Source organism: Pinus tabuliformis, chromosome 8 (assembly GCF_031772625.1).
Source record: "Pinus tabuliformis cultivar Carrire ecotype Pingquan chromosome 8, CPIR1, whole genome shotgun sequence".
NCBI classification, from domain to species: domain Eukaryota; kingdom Viridiplantae; phylum Streptophyta; class Pinopsida; order Pinales; family Pinaceae; genus Pinus; species Pinus tabuliformis.
Window position 1 is genome coordinate 485,454,389 of NC_142294.1, and position 9,379 is coordinate 485,463,767.

General features: G+C 34.5%; 1 pseudogene; it reads right to left on the minus strand.

Annotated features, from left to right (window-relative positions):
* Positions 1-1,253: 1,253 nt before the first annotated feature.
* Positions 1,254-2,096, minus strand: LOC149236197 (chalcone--flavanone isomerase-like; annotated as a pseudogene).
* Between the last annotated feature and the right edge of the window lie 7,283 nt (positions 2,097-9,379).

The following is a 9,379-nucleotide window of genomic DNA, read 5'->3' on the forward strand; positions in this document are numbered from 1 at the left end:
ACTCATTTAACTCTCAGACATCTAACACTCACTCACTCACCACACACATATGACGCTCACTCATCCCTCCTAAACTAAACTGTAAAGCGCCTCTCAACATAATTATATCTATCAAAATAATCTAATAAAAAAGTGATCACGATAGCATTCCCACATAATTTAACCTTCCCACAAAATTTAGATTTATTATATTTGTGATAACCACACCGTGAAATTTAGTCGTTATTAACAATAGGTCGCATTATAAGAATAAACATTCAGATATAGTACAATAAATATATATATATATATATATATATATTCAATATTTCCAAGGAATTGTAGAAATCGGTTCCGGTTAAAAATAGATCACTGACCATTAATTTGTTACTTTTAAAATATAGATAAATGTTTTAGAAAAGAGATATTTTTTTAATATTATTTTGTATTTCTGAGATTTATATATTTTTGATTTGTTGATCTTGTTCTTTATCATAGTTTTGATGATGATGAACTTATATCTAAGTTTGAAACTCGTTAACTTTTTATTATCTATATGATTTTTCTAGAAGATTTAAGTATTATTGAGTCAAATTATATTAAAATAAAAATAGTAATTAAATTAAATTAGAAAAATAAAATATATAATTATAATTATTAATTAAAATAACATTTTTATTTAGATAAATTACATAAAAAAATAAAATAAAATAAATAATTATCATTATCATTATCATTATAATTAAATCAACGTACATTTATTTTAATTCTAGATCTACTGAGCACTCAGAGGGATTGAATTTTTTGAAATGAAAAATATTTTTTAGAGTGGAAATATGATTTCTCTAAAAACTTGATAGATCCGAAATCAAAATGAATCTAAACTCAAAAATAAATATCAATACTTAATAAATATTAAATATTATATATTAAATCAATAAAATGATTAAAAATAAATAAAAATAAAGTACCCGAAAACTCCTCCTATGGTCTAGTATAATTCCATCCACACTCAATCAAAATGACATATATCTTTTTAATATATATATATATATATATATAATATTTGCTATAATAAAAATTGATTCTGATTTTGGAGTTCAAAATCTGAAAAACTTGAACGACAAGAGAGAAAAAGAAAACCCGCCGCATAAAATAAAGGAAAACCATGATAGAGTTTTATCGCAGCGAGATTTCATTCCTCCAATTCGTCAATCGATTACTGTGCAGGCTTGGGAGAATCGAACCACCAATCAAGCTCTGGCTGTTAGAGACACGCCATGTTTTCCAATTATTGAAGCCAAAACTCCCTGTGCAAGCACTCGGTTCTTTATCACTCCTCTGCCCTTCTCCGGAATCGAACAGTCCTTAGAGAAAGTAATCGCCAAGCCTGTGGGTGAACTCGTGCAGAGAATGGAAGATCCAGGGGGAATTCTGATCCTTGAATGCCTTTTTAAATTCTTCGATGGCCTCGGCTTCGGCCTTGCCATATATTCCTGCAGCCTCCCATGCAGCCTTCAAGCCCTCACTGACATTTTCAGAGTACTGAATTCCAAGCACGAAGTCTTTTGTGGCCCCTGGGGGTCGAACCGTGGGTGGAAATGTGATGCCCTCAAGCTCCAAGCCATTGAGTACAATAGCGAAACAATGGTCCAGCTCGGGAAAATACGACTTGGAGACCCAATCTGTCTGCAATTGAAGCCTTGGCGGGAGGAGATACACCACTTTTTCCAATGATAGATGCGAGGATCCCTTCAGCCATGACCCTGTTCTCTATCATTACTGTGGCCTTTTCGGGAATCGAACCATCCTTAGAAAACACAATCACTAGCCTGGTGGGCGAAATAGCAAACAGAATGGAAGAACCAGGGGGGATTTTAGTCCTGGAAAATCTCCTTGAATTGCTCGATCGCCTTGGCTTCAGCGTCACCTTATATGCCTGCAGCTTCCCAAGCTGCCTTACGTGCTTTGCTCATTTTTCCAGAGTACTCAGATCATGAGAGTGGCAAGATGAGTGTTACCCTTTTGAATTTCTCATATAAATAGGTGGCAATGTCCAGGTAAAAATCCACCCTCTTCAGCTTAGAAGTCGAGTGATAAGGTGGATACTTAAACATGATAATTACGTGTACACATTATTATAGTTATTTTCTTTCAATAAGCAATTATCATTAGATACAATATACTAGCAATTGTCTCAAAAGGTACAAAGAGAGGTTGATAATCCTTAAATTGGAATTGTTGAATTTTTCTAGAAGAGTTAATTGGTTTGTGGAAAACTTTGTTTTTTTGGACTGGATCATTGTGCAATTACTTTTCTTTAGATGTTTTGTTTATATCTGCACTATTTCCTATTCTTGACTGAGATAGGCTTAGATCTCCTCCAACCATTTTCAAAGGAGCAGTGACAACTTCAGGATCTTTAACTCATTCAGAATCAAAATCCATCTGGCATTTAACCCTACCTGCCTTAAATCTTCCTATTGGAAAGTTTATAATTAACTCTATTGTATTTTTCTCTTCTCTACAACGATTAAATCTTTCGGTTCCAAATATGAGGGGCCTTTGAATTTTAAAACTAAGGGCATTTGAAACTCCATTTTTGCTTGAATTTCCAAATTTAGCTTGACTTGTAAAAAGTGAAAGGCTTGCAGCCTCCATGCAAGTACTAAAAAGACAGTCAGGCATATTTAAACTCCACAATATGAAATAACGGGGAAATGAAAAAGAAAGACAATCCACCACTAATATCACAATTTACTCCAAACTCTTAGCCTCCTCGAAGCCTATAATTCTAGACCTTAAGCTAGGGGTGAAATTTATTTGAGCACCAACATCAATAGCCTTGAAGTGTTTTGTTGGAGTACACAAGATTTACAAGGGCCCTATCATACCGCCAGAGACAGCTTCTCCCGAAAAGGAATACAACAAATCAGACTTTGGCCTTGTGAACGAATCCCACTTTGGCCTTGTGAAATAAATGCACGAATACACCTGCAACTTGACACTCAACTCTGAGTAGAAAAATAAGGGATTTGATGCGCATAAAGTCACTGACTATCCCGTGTCGACTCGAAAGCACTGAAAACTTTTTAACAAAACGATGCGTGATACTATAATTTAAATGTGCAGATTAGCTGGGCTTCGCTTCCTCTCAAACAACCTGAAATTCGAGATTTTGCCTAAAATGAGATGTTCAAATCCAAAATTTGAGAAATGCTCTATCAGTTTAGTTCAAACACGATAATGAACGACCCATGCAGCTATAGAGCTTAAAAGCACAAATTTCTTATTTTTCATTATTTAAAACTTCAATGATGCTACAAAGTAAAGCTCAAGGAAAAAAAAGCTACCAGATGTCTCAGGAATGATGTGGAGAGAAGAATTGGACCTCTCTTATGCAGAATCACTCCAAAATGCTTTCCACCTTGGAGATTTTGAAGGCGCATGGGAGGGCACAACTGACCGCCTATCAAACTCAAACCATGCTTTAAACAATTGTTTCCGAAGGATGGAAAATGAAGTTGGGAAGGCCACAGATTTGATCGATCGCCAGCTAACACCGCAACATTGCCTCGATTGTGTCCTCTGCAAGCCCAGCCTCTCGAGGCAAATCAGAGAATGGAAGTCAAATTTCGAAAAGCTCTTTACAGAGCTTCAAACCGACATTTCTGTGTTTTAGAATGCTCGAGGGATTGTTACGTCGGCACCGCATAAAAAAGAGCTATTATAAAATTCCAGCACAATACTTTGTGCCAGGATTAAACTTATTAGATGACTGTGGTGTTAGAGATTGCAAATTGAGGATTACTACTGCATAGTATACGATTCATGGAAGTAGACAAACAACTTCCCTTCAGAAAACTGTATTTTGACTAATGGCAACATCTAAGACATCAGAGGCAGGTATCAAACAGTCATGTGGGGTGAGCACTTGTCAGGCATCGGAATCTGGTTCTCTCAAGAACTTATCAAAAGGCAGAATCTCTCAAGTATTGTAAGCAACAAGCTTGAAGAAAACATCAATAACTGGTTATTCTAGTGTACAAGAAGCAAGCAACGTGAAACAAAAGTTGAAGACAGGAGTTATATTACCAACCTTTGAGAAAGCTAGATTGGAACAAGCACCCAAGGTAGTTGTTTCCCGGGTTGCAGAATTGGTGTCTCAGAAAATACCACCAAAGGTTGTGGTTGCTTCTTCATTATCGGAAGCAGGTCCATTACAATCACCCACATTGAAACATGCACTCAGAGTAGGGGGGGGTTTATCAGGTGACTGGTGAAACTTTCCAATTTAATAATCCTATCGGCCTCTAAGAGTGACATAAAAGAATGGGAAAAAGCAGTAAAAATATCTTCAAGAGTGACATGGAAGAATGGGAAAAAGCAGTGAAAATATCTTGCCATGCCAAGAAGGCAACCCAACCGATATTTGGAAAAAGCAGTCACACTTTAAAATCAACGGTTGAAAGTGTCTCACTTGATCGAACCTAAAGTCATACTTGATTGTGGATTTTGCCATGGTATCTTAGCAATAAAACAAAGATCTTCTACTTGATTTGGCATTGTTTCCTCTTGATAAACAAATTTAAGACCCGGTATTCAAGGACATTCCTTTTTATCATGATTTTTTCCACATATAACACAGGTTTCTACACTTTTTATGTCAAGGGGGCATTCTCTCAAGGCATGCTTCTTTCTACATTTTGGACAAAAGATAGATAATGCAACATTTTCAGCCTTTTGCTTGTTTTGTATTTTAAGCATATCTATTTCTTCACTAAGATTCCCAAAAATACCTGTTTTGAAATTGGTAAGCAAATTTCCTATTTCAACCCTACTTACTGTCCCAGCTACAGATTTATTAAATCCTAGACATAACAGGATCTCTTGGATATTTCCCAGTTCTTGTCTTTCCTCTTGAAATGGGTATGCATAACTCACAAATATCTCGAAATGATAACTGAGAAATATCTCCTTTACCCATCAAATTGAGAAGATCTATCCACTCATCTATGATAAATTTCAGCAAGAGAGCTTTCAAATTTTCTTCATCTAGAATATGCATTTTAGCGCTTTTTACATTATAAGAAAATCTTTCAACAAAATCTTCAAGGTTTTCATCTTAGTTTTGCATAATTTTAAAGACTTCATCTTTAAGGTTATGGGGCATGCAATAATCCTTGTATTTTTCTAAGAACGCATTTTTCATTTCTTCCCATGTTCTTTTAGAATATGCTCCTAAGCCCATAAACCATTTTAATATTGAATCTTTAAGAGTGGATGGAAACAATTTCAACTTATGAGTATCAAGCAAGTAGTCATAGGATCTACACAAGACTTTAAACTCAAAGAGAAATGTTTCAGGATCCTCATTTCGTAATCCATAGAAATTAGGGAGGATAGAGGGTGAGATATTTTTCATTGTGGTTGTGGTATCTTCATCAAAGATGGGAAATACAAAAGGTTCTAGATCTCCTCTACCACCTCCTCTTCCTCTTCCTCCACCTCTTCCACCTCCTCTATTTCATCCTTTTCCACCTCCAAACCTATGTTCACCATTCACATTATGTACTTCTCCTTCCCCTTCTACCAAGATTCCTCAGAGCTAATATAATGTTCCAAAATTGGATTTTATAGTTCCTCCTATGGTTCTTCTATCAATGGAATGTTGAAATCGGTTTCTTCTTCTTCTTCACTAGGAATTTCCAGTGCTTTTCCTAGAAGTTGTCTCCAGTTGAAGATAGAAATATTATTCCCTCTGTTGGGGATGTAGGATCTTCTTCTTCCACTATGAATACAGTAGAGGAAGTTGGTGAATCTTTAGGTTGGATTTCAGATCTATGTACCTCAAGAATTCTAGGTCTGCTTGCAATTGATGGAATATGAGCTTGGGTGTTTAGTGTGGCACTACGAGGTCGTGGTTGGGTGAATGATGATGTTGGAATTAAAATCCTACGTCTACTTATGAATCTAACTCTAGAATATATTTCCACACACACACACATAGGTATATGTTAATGAAAAGAAAAGAAAATAAATCCTATATACACTTCCTCGACAACGACGCCAAAATGTTTGGTAATTTAATTGATGTTAAATTACTACATAAATTATCGACCAAATCTAGTATACTGATGAAGTGTATGTGCACTGTATGTACTAGAAGTCTTTATTATTCAAGCAATTCCTAGATTAAATATGCACATGTTTTGTCTAACAACTATCACTCTTACATGAAAGTAAATATGTCACTCTTTAACAAAAATGAAATCAAAATTATTGTACTTGCTTAAAAGAAATATCACACTTTACTTGAAAGAAACATCACACTTTCTTGAAAGAAATATCAAACTAGAATTATCACACTTACTCAAAAGAAAGATCACACTTGCAGAAATAAAATTACTCTGAAATCAAACCCAAATTGCTTCAACAAAAAAGGAAATTTATCTAAAATATTACACTTAATCAAAATCTTCTTCACTTAAATGTAACGTAACTCAAATATAACTCAAACTATACTACAAATCTTAAATCAATCCACACTCTGTATTTTCATGTGCATAAGAGATCTTAGCTTCACTCATTCATCCTACAGCAAAATGATTAAAAAAATCCTATTTTAAACTCAATCCTAAACATTCATTCAAAATCAAAACTGGACAATTAGATAAACTAATTAAACATTGTATAAAACACAAAATTGAAATGTTAATAAAAAATGATAAAAACTTGCAACTCCAGAGTGGCCTCCTGCAAGATGTAGGTAACAACATGACTTCTTCAAAGGATTATATATGCACTGAGACAATGCACAACAAAGTTATCAAACAAAACAAAGTTTTTATAACTGTAAACAAAGTTTTCAAAATAATATGCAAGACTGTGTTTATCATGCCGAGAGGTAGATTTATAACCTCTATCAATAACTGTTTTAGAGATTTACGAGCATATCTTACTTGAAAAAGGATAAAAATAACATAAAAAGATAATATCTCATGATTTCCTCATGATTTGCTATTAGAGAAGAAAATCATGAGGTTAAAAATTTCTTCCATTAAATTTCTTGCTCTCCTGGTTCGCCTTTGGCTCCTTCTTCGTTGGTTGAATTCCACGTTGATTGGGCCTATGTGGTGTTCTTATCATCGATCTAGATCATGAAGATAGGTAAATAACATTATGCCAGCTATTGGCCACACCCATATGTCTTGTTCCTCAGAACTTGGAGTTTCTGAACCCATCAAACCTTCAACTATGTTGTAGAATGAATCATTAGGTGCAAAATTGGTGGAATTCAGTAGCTTATGCAAATATTGAGTTAAATAATAAACAACAATGAAACTTATGAAATAAAATATGTTTAAGTACTTGCTATTGCCATGAACCTTGTAAACTGATTCTTAATTAGAGTTATTAGAATAAAAAAGAAGGAGGATGGAGTGTAACAAGGTTATCAAAAAGAGACAATTTTAGGATTCAATAGGGATAAAACTTTGGACTTCATTAAGGGTGGAATGTTATGGGATAAATATTTCTTTAGACTTCAGTTTTTTCTCGGCCTTCAAATATCCAAAATCTCATCTTCCTCACTACGACTGGTATTATTTCAGTTTTGAGGTCCCCATTGGGTTTTGGATTATGTCCATGGTTATATCCACAGATTGGGTGTCTAGAGGTATAGATCTAATTGAAATTTCAAATGAAACCACTCCATTCTTATGCATGTGTTCTAAAGGCCCCCCTCTTCCAGGATCAATAGAATTAGATTTAATTGCAGTTATGCATGTTGGAATTGATCATAATATTTCAAACATGGGACAATGTACTTGGTTTTAGGAATGCATGGAAATCAACTTAAGAGATGAACAAATTTCCTACAGAATTCTCTACTTGGGCTTGTTCAATGGTTTTCGTCCTACATGTACCCAATAAGAAATTATTAGTGAAGGATCAAATTATTCTATCGATGTTTAAATAATAGTTTTTGGATGTAAGATATGATCTTTGAGAGGACCATCCTGTAATAATATAGTCAATTTTCTTAGTTTCTCTCATGTTGGTTTAAATAACTATCCAAGGAATTTGTCTAAAACCAACTAAATGGTAAGAAATTGGACCAGAATGGAGATTCCTATCATTTGGGAAAAGGAAGAGCTCAACAATTGTTGAGAAACATTAGTGCAACTTGCTTTCTAGATTGCAACAGATACATTGGTGGAGGAAATAATGAAGAAGTGTATGTTTCTTAGGGTAGAAATATGATGGATAGAAAAAATTGTTTATTGGAGCTAGCCAAACATGCATTGTTATGCACAAACTCAAACTACAAAGAATGCATTAAACATGAGGAATGAAGCTTGTTCTCCTTACATATTGTAGACTTCATTTCCGTGTTGGAAGTGATGGTTGAATATTAGCTTCAAATATTCTACTAGTGCAATTGACACTAAATATGTTAACTCTAATAACATCACAATGGAGACAAAAATAGAAGTAGTGTTTTATTTCAAACATGGTGTATTACCACTATGTAATACCTGCAGGACAATCTTTCTTATCCATTCAGTCACCAAATCTTGGTTGGTGGTATATCTGTGTGCACATTTTGAATTTATCAAAAATACATTTAGAGAAAAATCAAGAGAAATATGAACCATATCTTTACTTTGTGTTGAAGTGGTGAATCTATACTTGTAGCAATGGAAATACAAGTGAAAATTGCACGTGGAAAGTGCATCCATTTTAGAGGGTTAAATGAGTGGGAGCTAGACTCCCATTTGAGTCTTATTATCTTCTGATCAACAAACAAGAATAGAAAATTTTTGAAAGTTTTCATTTGGAGAAATATTTCAATAATTCTTCCATATTAAATGCCAGTCAAGACCCATTGACCTTTTTTCTTTTTGGAGTGCCTTTTGGTGTAGCTAGAAGAGTCATATTTGTTTGATATTATGCCAAATTTGGAAGCTTTCCAACTGTTCACAATTTGGATCACCGTACAAATGTTTCCGATGGTGTGGAAAGTCCAATCTTCACAATGGTAAATGGTAAAATTAAGAAAACAAGATGCAATTAAATATCATTCACCAATGGGAGGGTTTTTAGTGCCTAGTGTTGAAGGGGAAAGTTCCGAAGGGCTAGGGTTGAGAACCCCAATAGAGCAGAAGTAAAATGCAATAAAGAAAATTCATCTAGGAGAATTTGGGTATAGTATGGATACCTCTCATTAGGGATGAATTTAGGCCTAGTCATGGGGTTTATATATATATCACCAAAAACCTAATTTGATTAGGCCACAAGATTCTGTATGTGAGATTTCGGTGCAACCCGTAAACCTCGCTTGGAAACTAGCTTTCTATATATTTTTTCATGTTTTAAAAGGTGTATGTGGAAAGCA